This window comes from Dipodomys merriami, unplaced genomic scaffold (assembly GCF_024711535.1).
Source record: "Dipodomys merriami isolate MVZ:Mamm:240054 unplaced genomic scaffold, mDipMer1.0.p SCAF_495, whole genome shotgun sequence".
NCBI lineage: Eukaryota > Metazoa > Chordata > Mammalia > Rodentia > Heteromyidae > Dipodomys > Dipodomys merriami.
In genome coordinates, this window is record NW_027206063.1 from 300285 (window position 1) to 320027 (window position 19743).

The 19743-nt window shown below is 36.1% G+C and overlaps 1 long non-coding RNA gene and 1 pseudogene across 1 annotated transcript in view; both read left to right on the top strand.

Annotated features, from left to right (window-relative positions):
* The first annotated feature begins 338 nt into the window (after positions 1-338).
* The window catches only part of LOC138809362 (uncharacterized), a 44670-nt gene continuing 25265 nt past the window's right edge, over positions 339-19743 (top strand). The window contains exon 1 of the long non-coding RNA XR_011366820.1: positions 339-665. This is a non-coding gene — a long non-coding RNA (uncharacterized lncRNA). The remainder of the gene's footprint in view (positions 666-19743) is intronic.
* Positions 18013-18112, top strand: LOC138809364 (U6 spliceosomal RNA; annotated as a pseudogene).

Here is a 19743-nt window from a genome sequence, read left to right on the forward strand (position 1 = left end):
CCAACTTCAGTGCCAACAAAGCCAGAATCCCTGTGGCTCCAGTGTGGAAGGCCAGCCTTGAGCAAAAGCAGCTCACAGACTGTGCCCATATCCTCAGTTCATGGTCTGGGACTGGGAACAAACAGCCATACACAATGATCTGTGCAGCCATGCGGCTAAAGCAGGTCACCCTCTTGTCTCCAACTGAATTGGACATTGTTCCCTGGGAAAAGGGCTGGGGGAGCTGCTATCTTCTTGACTCTGCCCATGCTGTTTGCATCACAGGATTCTGGCCACACCCCCATTCTTTCATTGTTCTTTCTGACCAATGAGATACAAGAATGGTGGCCATGCCCACATTGAATGCTGCCTGGTAGCACCAGGATTCCCTCTGTTAGTTTACACCACTACCAGCAGTTGAGGAAGGTATAGATGGCTGAGTGGTGAGAAGAGGCATTAGGCGACTGGAATATAGAAGGAAATTGAGATGCCTGCCTAGTCCCCAGCCCCCTCCCGCCTTCCCAAGGTTCAGAAATTCAAACCAGGCAATGGCACCCTGCCAGGCTGTGTAAAGCCCCAAATTGGTCAATGGCCTTGGTTCTCTGAGGCCATGTGTCTGCAATGCCGCTGCCATTCCCGCTCGCCCCACCTGGAGCAGCCTCAAGCAACTTCTCCCAGGAGCACATGTGAGTGGCTGCCCCAAAACCACCCCTACCCTGGGTCAGACACCCCTCTGAGGGCACCAAGACCCGCTACTTGTTTCCTCTCCCTGGCTCTGAGGAGCCACCTTTCTGTTTTGGGCATTTCTGAAACAGAGCCTCTATATGCTCTGGCTGGGCTGGATTGATGTCCTCCTATCTATGACAGGTATGCTCCACTGGGCCTGGTCATCTGTAGTTGGGGTGGTTGACATGTAGCAACATGCACAGTCATCGATTTAGATGGATTATCTCAAAAATTTAGTCCACAGCAGCCTATTCTTTTTTTTTTTAATTGTGAAAATACTGTCCAGAGGGGTTAAAATTACATGGGCAAGATATGAGTACATATCTTATCAAGCATTATAGCCTCCTCTTTTGTTTCCCCTTGCCATCCCATCCTCCCCCCCCACTCGACCCTCCCCATCCCCCTACCAGAGTTGTCAAGTTCATTTTCGACATACCACTTCTACGTCTCATTGTTATAATGGGTCCAAATTTAATCCCTATTTCAACGATTTGTTTTTTCCCTTCCCCTCCATAAATTATAACAACATCAAATACAGTCAAAGAAGGGATTATACCGTGGGGGAGAGATATAAAAAGCAACAAATAAATAATCTTATGAATGTACTAGAAACAATCGTATGAAAGAAAAAAATTGAATAGATATCTTAGGGTTCTTTTCACTAACATGAATTTATCTGAACTTTTATGCTTGACTCAGATATATACTAGTTATTGCAGATAAGGGAAAACATGGGACCTATGTTTCGTTGGTTCTGGCTTACTTCACTTAATATAATTTTTTCCAAGTCTTTCCATTTCCTAACAAATAGAGCAATGTCATTCATTCTGATGCAGGCATAGAATTCAATTGTGTATATATAACCCATTTTTTTGATCCATTCATCTACCGAAGGGCATCTGGGTTGCTTCCATATCTTAGCTATGGTAAAAAAGGCTGCAATAAACATAGTTGTGCTGGTAGCTTTAGTGTGGTCTTCTTTGTAAACATTTGGGTAAGTGCCCAAAAGTGCGATTGTTGGATCAAAGGGGAGCTCTATGTTGAGTGCTTTGAGGAACCTCCATAAAGCTTTCAAAAGTGGTTGAACAAATTTACACTCCCACCAACAATGAAGTAAAGTTCCCTTCTGTCCACATCCCCTCCAGAATCTGTTATCAGAGTTCTTCAGTATAGCCATTCTAACTGGGGTGAGGTGGTATCTCAATGTTGTTTTGATTTGCATTTCTTTTATGGCTAGAGAGGTTGAGCATTTCTTCATTTGTCTATTGGCCATCCTTCTTTCTTCTTCAGTGAAGTTTCTCTTTAAGGCTTTAGCCTTATTTATTGGGCAGTTTCTTTGAGGATTTGTTGTTGGGGGATTTAATTTTTTGTTTTCCAAGTATATTTTAGATATGAGACCCTTGTCTCTAGTATGGCTAGTGAAGATTTTCTCCCAATCCGTGGGCTTTCTATTGATCTTGCTAGCTATGTCCTTTGCCATGCAGAAGCTCTGCAACTTCGTGGAATCCCATTTGTCCAACCTTTCTTTGATTTCTTGTGTTTCTGGGTCTCTATTAAAAAAAATTCAACCTGTGCCAAGGAGACCAAGGGTTTCTCCTATTCCATCCTGTAATGTTTTCAGAGTGTCTGCTTTGACTCCGAGGTCTTTGATCCATTTGGAGTTGATTCTGGTGTAGGGTGATATATAAGGATCTAGCTTTAGTTTTCTACAAGTAGTTAAGCAATTTTGCCAGCACCATTTACTGAAGAGGCTGTCTTTCTTCCATTCTATTATTTTAGCTCCCTTATCGAAGAGTAGTTGGCTATATGTCTGTAGGTTCATTTCTGGGTTTTCAATTCTATTCCATTGGTCCTGAAGTCTATTCTTATGCCAGTACTAAGCTGTTTTGATTACAATTGCTTTGTAGTAGAGTTTGAAATTTTGGTATGATATTCCTCCAGCACAGTTTTTTTCTGTTGAGGATCGTTTTGCTATTCGGGGTCTTTTATTGTCCTCTATGAATTATTGGTTTGCCTCTTCTATTTCCTTGAAAAATGAGGTTGGAATATTGATAGGTATCGCACTGAATTTGTAGAGAGCCTTGTGAAGGATTGCAATTTTCACGATGTTGGTCTTTCCAATCCATGAGCATGGGAGTTTTTGGCACTTTCTAAGATCTCTTTTGATTTCCTTTTTCAGGTTTTTAAAATTTTCATCATAGAGTTCCTTCACTTCTTTGGTTAAGTTATTTCCTAGGTATTTTATTTTTTGTGGGGCTATTACGAATGGAGATGCTTTCCTAATTTCAGCCACACTTTTCTCATTGTTGGTATATAGAAAATTCATTGATTTTGAGGGGTTAATTTTATACCCTACTACTTTGACAAAGTTTTGAATCAGCTTGAGTAATTTGGGAGTGGAGTCTATTGGATTCCTTAAATACAAGATCATGACATCTGCAAAGACGTAGAGTTTTACTTCTTCTTTCCCTATTTGGATCCCCTTTACGTTTGCATCTTGTCTTATTCGTGTAGCTAGGCATTCTAATACTAAATTGAAGAGAAGAGGAGAGAGTGGACCTTCTTGTCTCGTTCCTGAGTTAAGAGGAAATGGCTTCACTTTTTCACCATTAAGTATAATGCTGGCTGTACGTTTGTCATATATAGTCTTTATTGTATTGAGCAAAGTTCCATGGATTCCTAATTTTTCCAGAACCATCATCATAAAGGGGCGTTGGATCTTGTCAAATGCTTTTTCTGCATCTATTGAGATAACCAGGTGTTTCTTATCTTTGCTCCTGTTGATGTGATGAATTATATTAATTGATTTGCGTATATTGACCCAGCTTTGCATCCCTGAAATGAATCCTGTTTGATCATGGTGTAGAATTTTTTGGATGAATTGTTGAATTTGATTGGCCAACATTTTGTTGAGAAGTTTTGCATCAATGTTCATCAAATAAATGGGTCTATAGTTATTTTTCTGTGATGTGTCCCTGCCTGGTTTGGGCATGAGGGTTATTATGGCTTCATAGAATGAGTTCAGTAGTGAACTTTCTCTTTCAATTTCATTGAAGATTTGGAGGAGTATTGGTGTGAGCTGTGTTTTTAAGGGCTTATAGAATTATGCTGTAAAACCATCTGGTCATGGGCTTTTCTGAGATGGGAGGTGTGTTATTGATGTTTCTATTTCAATGCTTGATATGGGCCTGTTAAGATGGTATAACTCATCTTGGTTTAGTTTTGGCATGTCAATATTTGCTAGGAAAAGGTCCATTTTTGCCAAGTTCTCAAACTTATTAGCATAAAGTTTTGCGAAGTATTCCCTTATAATGTTCTGAATCTTGGTTGTTTCTGTGGTGATGTTTCCATTCTCATCTCTGAGTTTATTTATTTGGGTGTGTTCTTTTCTTTTTCTTATAAGATTTGCTAAGAGTCTTTCAATTTTGTTAATATTTTGGAAGTAACAAATCTTTGTTTTGTTGATTCTTTCTATGATTTTTTTTGGATTCTAATTCATTTAATTATGATTTAATTTTAATTATTTCTTACCATATACTGGATTGGGGATCATCTTGCTGCTCTTTTTCAAGGAGACTCAGATGTCTCATTAAATGGTTGGTTTCAGATTTCTCCAATTTGTTGATGTATGAACTCAGAGCTGTAAACTTTCCTGTGAGTACTGCCTTTGCTGTGTCCCAAAGGAGCTGGTAATTTGTGTGTTTATCAGCATTTGAATTTCTTTTCTAATCTTTTCCATGACCCACTCGTGATTCAGCAGTGTGTTGTTCCAGTGTGTTACAGGATTTTCTCTGGTGGCTTTTCCTGTTGAGTTTTAATTTTTTACCCTTGTGGCCTGAGAGAATGCAAGGTATTACTTCAATGTTTCTGAAAAGAGATAAATAAGTACCCACACATATACCCCTAAAATAAAAATTATGAGAGGAAGAAAAAAAATTAAAGTAAAAAATTAAAAATTAAAAAACAACTTTTAGAAAAAAATTATAAAAGGTACAAAAAAAGAGTTCTTTGATTTTTTTGTGGGGGATGGGAAATCCTGTATCTTCCTTGTGTTCTTAACCTGTCTCTTGTTGGAGACTCTAGTCTACTTGTGTTTGATTTTCCTGTGGCTTGAATGGTTTCTTAAGTCAGTTTGAGCAGGCAGAAAAATCACAGGAGACGATTCTTGACCACAGGTGAAGCTCTGGGTACGTTCGTAACAATCAGACCTCATTCTCCTCACAGGACAATTGTGAGGAAACAAGGGATTTATACAGAGGGATCTCTGGAGCATGGCTAGGAACAGAGGGAGTAGTCTTCAGATAAGGTTCTCGGCAATTCTGTGAGGAAATGACAGGAAGATAGCAGGAAAGCGCTCAGGCGGGGCCTGTTATTAATTGTGCAACAGATGTGGGATTATGAAACAAACATTGCTCTCTCTCATCATTACCCTATCCCCATGAGGAAGCGGATCATTCACTGTGTTGAGTTTTGCAGCTGGAGATTCCAAGGCAGAGAGAAGCCAGGTGACCTACTTATGACTTCAACTTCAAAGAAAGCTCTGCCTGACTTTGCTACCATGCTCCATAGGACAATGGGTGCTATTCAGTCTGCTTCTTGTGGTAGGAAGTCCACTTCTTGTCAGTCGTGGAGCTAGAACTCTAGGCATGGGCGATGTTCCCAAAAGCCTCAGCAAAAGGCTAGTGTTCTACCACTTGAACCCACAACACTACTTTTGATTTTCTGGTGGTTCTTTGGAGATAAGATTCTCACAGACGTTCCTGCCTGGGCTGGTTATGAACCATGATCCTCATATCTCAGGTTCCTGTGTAGTTAGGATTAGAATTCTGAGCCACTGGCACCAGACTTAATTGTAATTCTGACTTTTCTCTCTCTCTCTTTCACAAGAACTGGTCACATGGGTGCTGGAGGAGGGGGCCCAGCATCCCCATGTGGCTGGAACCCAAGGTTGGTCCTCTCATTCTGGAGGTTGGCTGTGGGTCAGGAGCTCTCGCCTCAGCTTGTTGAAACAGCTCCATGAGATAAGCCCTTCTGTTATCTGGCTAGACCGTAACAGTTATTCATTGTCCATCCAGCCTTACTAGACTTATTGTATTGTATTGCTTTCTACATCATTTTCTAGCACCTGACCAAAATTATGATACGTAGTTACAGAATGAAAATGTAATGCAATCTTAAGAAAGTTATTTAGGGCTCTGTTAATGTGGCTTCATGGTACGGTGATTTCCTAGCATCCATGAAACCCTGGGTTCAATTCCTTAGTTACACACACACACACACAAAACCACTGGAAGTGGTGTTGTGCCTCAAATGATAGAGAGCTAGCATTGAGCAAGAAAAAAAAAGCTCAGGAATATTCCCTACCCCTGAGTTTATGCCCCTCGACTGGCAAAAAGAACAAAAACAAATCAAATCAAAACAAAACAAAAACATTCAGTTAGTAAATGCAAAATAAATAAACCACACTTGGAATATATAATTGTTCCTTCCATACTGACACCTGACAACAGTTCCTAATTCATGTACTTTACTTATATTAGGATACTGTGTTGAAAAAAGTCTTGTTCATTAAGTCACAGCAATTAATGCCAGGGATGTGCTTAGATGTCAGGTAACGTTTAATTCTGGAAATTCAACCATTCCTGGATTTGTGTCGTCACTGCTAATCACAAAGAGAATGGTAGGCTATGTGTGATTTTGAAATCTTTTTGGTCAATTATGGCACCAAAAATGCAGAGGCTAATTAATAGTTGTGAAAGAAAATAAGGAATATATAACTCCAGATAGAAGGAATAAATGATAGTAATTAAGGTATACCAGAAACTGTTCTTGAGAACCATTTTTGGTTATTGTAGAACTAGTTGTCAGCTAGGCTGTTCCTCATTGCCTTTAGCATTCTAAATCTCTTAGGCTAGCTCTTAATCTCTGTGTGATAAATGTATCTCCTTCTATGCTATTCTTTCATACCTTATCTCCTTTGCTTTCTAAAAATCTTATTCTTTCTATATTTCTCTATGAACATTTCCTGATACTAAATACACCTATACAGATGGCAGAGGATGCTAATGAAAGGGTCCCAAAAATCATCAGTCATTAACGTAACAAAATGGAAAAGAGGACATATTTATTGCTACTTCAATTTTTCTGAAATGCTGCAATATCATTTGGTTAAAATTTCCATTCTTTGTCTACACAGTGTCATTCAGTACACATAAATGCAAATATGAGCAGGAGTTGGTTTACTCCTGTAATCCTAGCTACTCAGGAGGTTGAGACCAGAAGATTGTGGTTCAAAGCCAGCCTGGTCAGGAAAGTCCACGAGAACCTAACCTTCAATTAACCACCAGAAACCCGGAGGTGGTGCTCTAGCTTAGCACCCAGGATCCGAGTTCAAGCCCTACAACCAACAAAAAAGGTGAAATATAACTTTAAGTTTCCCCAAAAGGAATGACAAGTTCAATAATCTTCCCAAACAAAAAAATTCCAAAATGATTCAGTGCACCTACTTTTGCTGAGTTATGTTTTGGATTCTTTTCTGGACATATGCTCTAAAAACAAATCATTTAACTAGGGATACAGGTGGACCCATTTCAACAATGAGATGTACAAGTCGTTATGTTGAAAAACAAACTTTACAACGTTGGTGGGTGGGAGGATCGGGTATGGGGAGGGGGGAATATGGGAAGGGATGGGAAGGGGAAACAAAGAGGAGGCAACAATGATTGATAAGAAATGTACTCGTTATCTTGCCCATGTAATTGTAACTCCTCTGTACGGTATGCTCACAATAATAAAGAAAAAAATTGTAAAATATTAGCTTTACAATAAACATCTAATATTTCTCATTTGAAAAGAGAAGTCTATACAGTTGATGTCACTTGGCTTTCTTACTACCTTAGTTTAAAGCCAAACCAGGTAGGAGATTCTGTCAAACTCTTATTTGTAATTACACAGCAAAAAAGCCAGAAGTGGAATTTTGGTTCAAGCAGTAGAGTACTAGCTTTGGGGGTAGGTGAGCAGGAAAGAAAACTGTTCAGGGACAGGGTTCAGCCTCTAGGTTCAAGCCCCAGAACCAACACAAGCTAAACACAAAAGCAAACAAAAAAACAGATATTTCATTGGGACCCTCCTTAAAGGAGTATTGGTCTGAGAAGTGGCTCCTTTTGCTGATCATATACACTGGATGCTTTTTTTGGAATCCTTACTGCTCTGGAGAACTCAGGACTAAACTAAAGTAATTCATAACTGACTTCTGCAACAAAAGAATCATCTCAGGGGTGAAATATCCATGCAAAAAACACTATAGCAGTAGAATTTTTTGGGGGGTCCAGTCTTGGGCCTGAACTCTGGGCCTGGGCGCTTTACCTCAGCTCTTCAACTCAAGGCTAGCGCTCTACCACATGAGCCACAGCACCACTTCTGGCTTATTTTTGCTTATGTGGTGCTGAGGAACCTAACCCAGGGCCTCAGGCATGCAAGGCAAGTGCTCTACCACAGAGCCAACTTCCCAGCCCCAGCAGAAGAACATATTTAAAACAACGTTATTTCTTTTTGTTCTATGCTGGCCATCAAATGGCACATTTTATCTTTTTGTAATACTCTCAACTACAAGTTTACAGAAAAATTATATATAAGTAAAAACACACTAGAAAAAGTCAGGGACAGAGTTTCCTTCAAGCCTTCGGATTCTCTTCTTTTACAGTAAAAAGGAAAGCACAAGTTAACTTGAACTTTGTCAATCCTCTATGTTCCATTCCTCTACTGGGATCAGTTTCCATATCCAGTAACAGTTACTTCCAGGAACAATCTATGGTGCTGCTTGAGGTATAATGAATGATTTCTGGCTTCACCGAAATAACACAAGAACACATTTGGACCTGATGTAACATGTGTTTCAGAGACAACTTAGTAAAGAGAAAATATAAAATTTATATTTTTTATAAATACATTATGCATGAGTATATTGAATTCAAACTTTGTAAATTCTCTGTAAATTGAGGCGAATTTTAAAGAGGAAGAAGGTTCCTAGATCATTTTTTGTGAGTATATGTGCTGCACATTATTTCCCAAGTGTACATGAATTTGTTAACTCGTGTTAACTATAGCAATAATAAGAGAAAGAGAAATTCTGTGTTTAAGTATAAGGGTTCAATACACTATAGAAGACTCTACAAATAAGACCACATTGAAACAATAAAGCCAAGTCCAGTATGTAGATTTATGAGAGTGATATAGAGAAAGCATTACTCCTACGTGGAACACAAAGTATGAGGCCACTCCCTTCCTAATCACGCTTGCTAATGACACAACTTTGTAGAAATTAGAATGGAAGAATAATTCTGTTTCCAATGCAAGTCAGATATAAGAGCATGGATTTAATAAGGAAAAAATTCCATCTTGAGAGAGTAGGGATTATACTAGCCATCAACTGGTGGATAAGATCACATTTTTTTCTTTCCTTTACTTATATATTTTTTGTTGGTGGTGGTCTTGGCACTTGAATTCTGGGCCTGGGCACTGTCCCTCTGCTATTCCGCTCAAGGCTAATGCTCTACCACTATAGCCACAGTGAGGCTTCCAGTTTTCTTGCAGTAAATTGGAGAAAAGAGTCTCCTGGACTTTCCTACCTGGGCTGGATTTGAACCCCAATACTCAGATCTCACCACCACCCAGCTTAGGATCACATTTCTAACAGTGTACATTCAGCATATGTATTGTGTATATTCATCTATCTTTATATGAATTCTTGAGTTAAAAATCTGGGCTACAGCTTAGACTTTACACTCACAAAAATGTTTATAGTTTAAAAGTTGTTTCTACTGGATAAATGAAACCTAAGTATGTAAAGGAGTCTGGGAAGTTCAAATTGCATCCAGCCTGGGCAGAACAGTGTTTGAGACACTATCTATAATTAACCAGCCAAAAGCTAGATTGGAAGAATGGCTCAGGTGATGGAATAACAGTCATGAGCAAGAATGATGAATAAGAGCTTGAGGCTTTTGCATACATACATATAAACATACACATACACACAGAGGCACTTATATGTGCACACACACATACACAAATGAAGCAACTCTCAGAATACATAGAAAAGTTAGAAAACAATAGAAAGTATGTCCTGAGTGAGACTAGAATCAAGTGATAATTTTTAAAATTAGAAAATCCTAAAGTGAACTTTCTTCAAAAAAGTTTGAGAATATTACATAAGTAGGGACCAGAGATAGTAAGAGAGTCAAGTAATCAATATTAAAGGGATAGGATCCATGGAGGAATGAATCAGAGACCCGGCAGGTGCATTTGAAAATGTTCATACCCTGTGTCAAATGTTAGAACATCTTTGAAAATAGTGCATGAACAGTCTGAAAAGTCTAGTGGATAATATCACTGGTGAAGTTCAGAATTGATAGTCTGTATCTAGATTAAATAAACCAAGAAGGGGCTGGGAAGGTGGCTCAGTGGTAGAGTGCTTGCCTCGCATGCATGAAGCCCTGGGTTTGATTCCTCAGCACCACATAAGCAAAAAGAAAAAAGCCAGAAGTGGCTCTGTGGCTCAAGTGGTAGAGCACTAGCCTTGAGCTGAAGAGCTGAGGGACAGCATCAAGGTCCAAATTTCAGGCCCCATTACCGGACCCAAAAATAAATAAACAAACAAACAGATAAATAAATAAACCAAGAAACTATGGTGGGGCAATGTGATACAAGCCTTGAATTCTAGCACTCAAACTGACAGGAGATTAGAGACTGTAATTACTACTGATACCTTCCCTGGACCAGGTAGTATAATTTTGTCTTAATAAAACAAACCAAACAAGAATGGAATACACAGTTGGAAATTTGGACTAATTTTTTCATTATGTTTTGAAAAGCCAAGTTTTCTATTGAAATACAACTGGTATAGAATCCCCAATTGTGTTTTATTTTTTTTAACTCTTTTAAAAAATTTTTTTTTTGGTTCCGGTTGTGGGGCCTGAAATCTGGGCCTGGGCACTGTGCCTCATCTCTTCAGCTCAAGGCTAGCGCTCTACCACTTGAGCAACAGCGCCACTTCCAGCATTTTTTCTTTTTGCTTATGTTGTGCTGAGGAATTGAACCCAGGGCCTCATGCATTGGAGGCAAGTGCTCTACCACTAAGCCACCTTCCCAGCCCCTCCTCAGTTGTGTTTTAAATGCGCTCTTCATTACAGAACATTCCTAGATGCAAATTGGTTCATGATTCCCATCCAAAATTTGCAAAAGTAAGTAATCATCATTCTGTTAGATTCCAAGGAAAGGATGAAGGATTACAAAAGCTTAAGCCTGGAGCAATAGCAAAGATCACCTAATGTAGGTCTTTATAGATCTTGCTAAATTGGAGTTTAGACTTCAAAAAATATTTTGGTTTCGTTTGTAATTTCATATTCTATAGGATACTACAAAATTCTTTTTAGGTAGAGGGTTTAATTGACAAATTTACAGATGTTTCTTTCATTCTATTTACCTAGCATATTGTTTCAAGTGAGTTATAAGGAGAAGTCAGTTAATAAATAATTCTAACTGTTCATGTAGAAAATGATAATGTGAATAATTTAGACCGAGTTGCCAAGAAATTGATGATATTAATTTATAAATTTAGAAAAAGCAATTTTTGAGGCTTTAATATAACATAGTATGAAGAGAATAATTGTGTGAGATCTTCTTTCTTCTACCTGTATGTAACACAGGAAGCAATTTCCTTAATTACGTGCCTCTGTATACAGTGAGAAAAATGCTAGGATTTGGGTTTGTTTTTATTTTTTTTTTGTTTTATTGCTTTGTCATAGGGCTTGAACTCTGGACCTGGACACTGTCTCTGAGCCTGTTAAGCTCAAGGCTTGTGCCTTACCACTTCAACCTCAGTACCACTTGTGTCTGGCTTTTGCTGAGAAGTTTATTGGAGATAAGAATCTAGGGATCCTTCCTGCCTGGGTGGGCTTTGAACTGTAATCTTCCAATCTTAGCATCCTGAATATCTATGATAGTAAAAAAGTATAAATATAAATAATATTTGCAAGAATACCAGTGGAGGAAAAATGATGCAACCCAGTATGTTGTGGTGTTCTTTCCAGAACACGGAGGGCATCACATTAGCAAGGTGTAATATTTTCCCCAATAAAGATAAGCTATTTGTGATGTGAATTAAGGGAATTTTGAGGTTCACCCTACAAGTTGGAAACTGTTGGTCTAGGATGACTTTATGGCATAAATTTGGGATTGATGGTCATAGAAATAATAGCTTAATCTGATAAATTGCTTACTCTTGAAGAATTAATTATAACCGATGCTTTATAGTTTTATCCTATACCAGAATGTGGCTATTTTTCTGTTCACTTCTCAATCTGTAACACCCCATTGGAAAATGCATCTATTGCAGAATTACATAACATACAAACAGGTACTATTTTGAATCTCTCAGGTATGGAATGTTGAGAATTTGAAAGTGAGTAGTTATTAGTCATAGGAATTTTGAAGAACACACATATTTTGTCCTCTTAACAACTAATTTACTTTTAAAAGTCATGGGTTTCTATAGAATTAAATGGTTTTCGGTTTTAGTATGAGAAAGTACTAATTTATTCTTTTTTGAAAATATTGGCAATATATTGTGAAAAAATTATCTAGTTGGTTAACATTCAAGTTGATGGCCCTCTGACAAAGAAGGGGTAATTAATTCAAATTATATGCCAAATAGTACTGAATTTTTAAAAAGTTACTACATAAAGAATAATATTTACTATACCAATACAATGAAATTTTATTTCATACAGCTTATTTTTTAAATTTAATTTTAATGTGAAAGTGATGTGCAGTGGGTTAGCAATTGTAAGGCAGTGAATGCATAACTTTTCAAACTTGTTATGCCCTCTCTCATTTTTTCTCACATTTTTCCTTCACACCCAAACCCCTCACAAGTTGTAATGTACATTTCCAACATATTGTCTTCTGAGTATTTCTAATGCATTGGTTTGCTTTTTGTCCTTTATCTTGCCATTTTGTTGTTTCTCTTCCCTTCCCTAATTAAGGTAAATGTATACACAAAATGTACCAAAATCAAACACAGTAGGAGTTATACCATAGGGGAAAAACCCAAGGAAAATAGAAATCACATAGTACATTAAAAACAACAACTGCAAATAAATATCTCTTTCCATATCTTGGAGTTCATTTTGCTCAGCATCAGCTTATATGTTCATATATATGCATAACAAAGCCACTGGAAAATAATGGTTTCATGGATACTATATCTTGAAAACAACATGTTAACTGTTTTTGATGGTAAACGTGGAATTAGGATTGGTAAATTTGCGATTCTGATAAAAGAATTTCAAAAGTGTTTTAAAATTAAGACAGGTAAATTTTAATTTTTCTAACTTTTAACTTAGCCTATTAAGAAATTTTAAAATTGCCTGGGAAAATAGGCTTTCATGCAAAGAAATCCATGGAGACTTAGCTGAGAGGGAGCAATGTGGGTAAGGTGGCTCATTTTCACAGTAAACAAACAAACCTCACAAACCTTGCTGTAAATCCTGTAGGTTCCCATGAGAATTGTCCTTACCCAGGAAATATACACTTACTGTGTGAAACAAGGTTGTAGTGGAATTTAAATTCAAAGTTTTTTTTTTTAAATATAAGACATCAAAATTTGTGAATTGACCTTTAATTACTAAACAGTAATTCTCTTAAAAAGATTATTTGGGTCAAAATATTTAGGGAGAAAGTGTCCTCCACAATGAAAGAACGTATTGAGTTTACACTTCTCTGTTTTAATACTTTCCACAATGTCTGCATGTGAAGCACTGAAACACAGAAAAAAATCTGATTGGATACTTCAAACCAGTGATTTCACATTTCTAAGTAGCTCAAAAATATAATATCCTTATTAACATGAGATAGTGAATACTTCTTTTATTACATAAGCCAAAAAGTTTGGGGATCAGAAAAGAATTGAGCAAATAGAAAAGGTAAGAAAACACGTTATTAGAAGCCCTAGCTAAGCGTTTTGGTTTCAGCAGTGGAGGGGGCCAAAACTTTTTTATATAGTGATATAGATTGTGTTAATGTTTTTGCTACCTAACGTGATTTTACTGAGCTTATTTGGCTGAGTATAATGCAGAACAAATTGAATGAAGACATGAAAATAAATTCCACCTCCAAGTAAAAGAGTTTTCAAAGAGAAACCATGAAGATGTAGCATTGGGGACGCATTATAGTGCTTCAGCTTCACTAGAATTGAAGCCAGGAACCTGTGATTAATTGGAAATCAGGCAAGAGCTAAGAAGAGGACATAGAAGTAGGACATAGAAGTATTGTCCTTTGTAACAGACAATATCATCCAAGGAATTGGTGATTTAACTCTCTTCTTCTCCATACATCTTGTTGAGCAAATACAAGACCAAGAGGAAAATAACCTATTGAAATAATTTTGCAAAGAATAACTTCATTGTTCCTGATATTGTATCTAAGGAGATTCTTAAGAGAGAAGATAAAAGTTTTATGAGAGAAGATAAAAGTGGAGTATTCTTAGGTTTCCAAGCATCTTGTTAGCAAAATATCTTTGAGGTTACAAGTGATTGAACCAAAATGTGTTGGAATATTTATTTTTGTCGGCACTTTAGACACAAGAAGATTTCAAGGTAAAAGGAAAAAGAAAAAATTATAGCTAAATATTTGTGATTATAGGTTCTTTGACTGGATTTTTGGAGACAAAGTTTTGCATTAGCGTTGGTCCTCATTAACATAGTTGTTGGATTTTCGTGGCAACCAAATGAAAAGGGGAAGTTTAATGGACTCGCTTGAATAAGTAAACAGCATGATAGAAAATAATGGCAAATAATATTTAATGAATTATTTTGAACAATTACTTTGTGAGAACAAAGAAGGAAAGATATAATTCAAAATCACTTGACGTTATTAAAAGTATGAAAATGGAGTAGTGAGGAGATTGAGAGAAAACAGAGAGGACTGTTTTCTCTCCAGTGGAGGAATAGGTTTTTGATCTTGTTTCTTCCATTCTGTCTTCACAAGCTATCAAGTGTAACTCAGGACTGGAGTATCCAGTTCAGACAAAGAGCACTCGCAGAAGAAAATATTTGCAGAAGATATAGGTGATTTATAACCTTAGACAATCTTTTTAAATCTAGTCAAAATCCTTCCCTACCCCAAACTGCCCTCTTTGAACAGTTTGTTTGCTTTTCCAAAGACTGCCCTTCATTAACTGCTTAAAATTTTGAGAGGTCATATTCATACTCTCTAGAGATTGCTGTTTGGTTGTCATTTTTGTGTGTTTTTGTTTGTTGTTTTTTTAACTGAATTTCAAAAGGTTGTGCAAGTGTTTTACAATTAAATATGTCCATCAAATTGTCTAATGCTCCTGGATCAGAATCACTCCTATCAATGTCAACCAACTCTTTCTCCAAGATTGAGTTCAGGTTTAGCACTTCCTTCATTACATATGTACATTGAGTATACTAGCTGTACTTGCCCCTTGTTCCATTTTTCATTCATTCTATTTTTTTTACTATTGTTCCTCTCTGGTTTCAATTTCCTGATAGTCATTCTGTTAAAGTGCCTGTTAATACTTTGAAAAGTTTATATACATTCCATGGAGTTTCACTCCCACATATACTTGAACTGATGTCAGCTTATATTTCCATAATTCATTCATCTGCAATAGCAATTTGCAGACTGGAGATGTGAAGCACTTAGACATGATTTTATTCGCGTTCATTTGGAAGATTAATCTTTAGTCAACAAGAAAATTTAAAAATGGCTTAGAATTTATTTCTAACTACCAGTTATTATAAATGGCTTTGTACAATGGTGTATGATTATTTTATTTTACATAGGATAATTTTTTCTACTACCTATAAGTTTTGGAAAAAGAAGAAAACTAAAATTTACTACTTAGAGGAATATGACAGAAATAAAAGACAGATTTTATTTTTGTCACATCTCTCATCAGTACCCATATTCAAAACTTAAAGTCATATTTCTTACTATGTTAGACAGATAGGGAAAATATAAAACAACACATGATAAGGCAACTATTAGTCACTTTTTAAAATGTACTTTCTTATGTGATAAAAATTTACTTTATTAGCTAATATTTGGGTTTGAAATATGGGAGGCTGATCAATTTAACACATTTCTGGAAGGCACCTACTGAACAACACAAATGGTGGGGAGTACTATTTCTACATTTTGATGAATGGTTGAACTTGTTTGCTATTGGTGCTGGGTACGTAAATCAACTCTATTGTAACTAGCTCCCTACACTTGAAAACCTTGTAATGTCACTATCATCTACTTGTAAAGTGTTATTTTGGCAAATGTGATTTTAAATAGTTTATTTGAAAATGAATATACTTTCAGGAGATTAAATATAGGTTATCTTTGGTTTGAGAATGACAACATTTTTTTATACTACAGAACCTAGTTTTACTGAAGTACCAGTGTTTTGAAGCACTAAGGATATTATCAATTAATGTTTTTCTAAATTATATTTGACCTCTAAATCAAGTATTCCTAGTTTGGTAGGCCACTTATGGATCTAACATTACAGAAACTATTTTTTGGCTGCACTGAAATCTTTCATTAATCATTAGGAGAGGGGTATTAAAAATAATCTTGTTCATTTGTAATTTTGTTCACTCATATGGGCTGGTCATCTGTAAATTGAAAGTTTGAATTACAGTACTTTCTCTCTGATTTTGTGGTCTCATCTTTCATTTTAACTTGCCTTCCATTTCACAATTAAATTCTGCTACTTCTTGTAAGGAATTGGGGTCCTGAAATATTATAGGAAATGAGAAATTGAGATGTCTTCAATTATTTTCTGTTGGCATGTTGCATGGGCCTATGTGAGAAGTCTTGCCCTTGTTTTCTGATGATACAGATAACTGGGAACTGGTATCCTCGGATCCGTGGGTCCTTCAAAAGAATAATAGCTTTTAGACATCATATCAGCAAAATTTGGGTATAATCAGTAAGAACGTTTCAGAAATATGGAGAAAAACACTTTGGGACCAGCGAGTTAAAACAATAAACAGAGCATCAGAGTAAAATCCGTTATAGATTAGCAGAAAACAATACTGTTATTTTACCATGTGAATTCAGAAGATCACGAACACTTAGAATGTATCACAAGTTTATACCGAAGATATTGCATTAATACTTTTTATATTCTAATATATATCCTAAATCTAATTATTTATATTCCATTCTATTTATTGGAATAAATGTCAATATATTTGTCAAATTATCAATTCTAGTAAGATTCACTGTGTGAAATTTAAAATCAGCACATATTTTATATTTATAAATATAAAATATATAAGTATATATAATATAAAAATTGTTTTGCATTGTTGTGTTGTGGTTAGGGAATCAAAGGCAACTCTGTTTTAAAGTATTATTCCATTATCTCTACCTCAGTGTTTGGTAGAGTTAGACTTCAAGCTTTACCATTTGTAGATTTACAGCCTAGAGGCAAGAGGAAACACTGTGATTAAAACATTACCAATTTAAGGCCTAATATCGAGGAGAAACATATGGACTTTTCCAGGAGCTATGGAAATATTTGGTGATAGAGAGTCAGTAGTGTAAGTTCCTGCTTGGTTGGATGATAGACAGGCCAGGACAGTAGGTAATCATGCGTATGAAAATTTTTTCACCTTCTTGGCTTTAGCTACTTTTGAAATGATAGGTATAATAAACAATTATATTTTGATAAAATACCTTCCATTCTGAACAATTTGGTCTGAACTGTTAATCTCTCTATGATCCCTTGTAACTAAGATTAGTTTTGTTCCAGTAAGACAATCTATGCTGTCAGGGTAAGATATTCTGGTTGGTCTGTTCCTACAAGGAAGAAGGGTAAAGGTTCAGGTAGACATTTGTCCCAGCAAGACCTCATTTGGGAAAGTTTAAGCTGCAGAAGTTTAGAAGTAGCTCTCAAGCAAGGCTTAGTTTGAACCCATTAGCTCTACAAAGCTAACTCAGTTGATAAATAAGTACTTGAAAAGCCATCACCTTTGGTCTTAGCTTTAAAGGCTTCAAAGTATGATCAAATTTAAAATGAAAACGACAAAATAGTCATTGACAAAAAAATTGTAAATATGAGCAATCGACCAAATGATATAAGCTTTTCCACTATACACAGAATTTTAGAGAAACAAGATCAATCGCATTTTAAGGAACAATAAGGGTTCCTTGTTACAAATAGGCAACCATGGATATATGCCTGTATAAAGATTGCATCATTAAGTACTTAAATTTAGAGGGTACTACATGCTTCAGCAGCAGGTCTACCCAAATTACAATACCACAGAGATTAACATGGCACTTGCACAAGGATGATATGAAAATTTGTGAAGTATTCCATATTTTTCATTCTTCTGATGCAAGAAATATAAAAACAGTTATTAAAAAGTTGATTACAAAAATACAAGTGTAACAATACATGCAATTCATAGAATTAAAGGTTAGTTTGACATCAGTGTATTAAATCTTCACCTTAGAAAGGCCTTTACATAGCATAATCTTTACAAAACTTGAAATTAGATAACATTGTCATGTTATCCCAAAGAAATAAAATAATATAAGGACCTAGGAAAAAAAGGAATCTTAAACTTCTTCTATATGGAATGCAATCTGAAAGGACACATTTATTAATGAAACTATACATTATATAAAAATGTAGAATTCAAAGTATTATATATAGGAGCGAATGAAATAGATTATGGATATTGTACAAACATAGATATACTTTTTTCCTAAAAGCACCAGGAACATCTTTAGTTTCTATACTATTCATTTCAACAGATAAGTTAAAATTATTTCTGATTAAAAAATCACAAACTCTGCAGAAATCATTATAGATGTATACAAAAAATTCTTGAATATATTTACCATGGAATCCATGAATTTTTAAAGTAAGATATTGCTGTTGCTTTGTATTGTGAAAAAAATGGTAGGGCCACAAAGGATGGACTGGCATTTTTGAAATTTAATAAACTTAACCAAAACATTAGGACTTATGAAAACAATTTGTACAGCCTTCCACAACTTCAAAGAGGTAGTGATACATACTTATCCTTTTGGCAATATTAAATGCAGTTTCTTCCAAGCTGTTCTTCAAACTTGGTTTGATATAATGGTTCAACAGAGTACCTATTCGATTTCTATTCCCAGCAGCAACATGCAAGGCGGACAAGAGGCCTTTAGTTTGGGGATTGGTATCTGCCACTCTGGTATTATTCCACATATAAGCGCTGTGCAGGGGTGTCAGCCATTTAGAGTTATTGCATGAATATCTGCCTTGAGCTACCAACTCATGGACAATGTCTAAATGTCCACTCTAGGCTTCCATATGAAGAGGGGTATACTCATACTCATCCCTAGTATTCATTTGGGTGGCCTTTTTGGAAAGTAGTCTTCACACCATAGTAAGCGGATTAATTTTGGCATCCCAAAGAAGAAATTTGCTTGGATCCTACTCCATTTTTTTCTTGAAATTGATACAATTCCTCACTCTTTCATCTTGTTCCTTGTCTGAACATGAGGACCTTTGGTTTCTTCATGTGCAGCTTATTCTAGGAATGAGAAAATAGGAAACAATGCCTTCTTTGTAAATGATTTGAGAAATATCATGTTATAGTGTAAGAGAACTCACTATTCAACATATGGGCTTTAAGAGTTTTCTAGTAGCTTTCTAATGTTGGTATCCAACATTAGAAAAAATGTATAATGCAGTAGTAAAATAGAAGTCCTTGGTATGACTACCTAAATTCTTGTTTTTTTAAAGACACTTGTTTTCATCTAAAAATAGGCCTGTCTATTTCCTTCAAGTGATTTTGATGATTGAAGATGCTTAATGAGAAGGCAAAATGTATTAGTAGTCCTTTACTATCAATGAAATTTCACTTTTTCTTCTTGGAAAATATAATGATCAAAGCAATAGTTCAGAATCAGCAAGCAATAGTTCAGAATCATGCTTCAAGTGCAAGTGAATCACCAGTA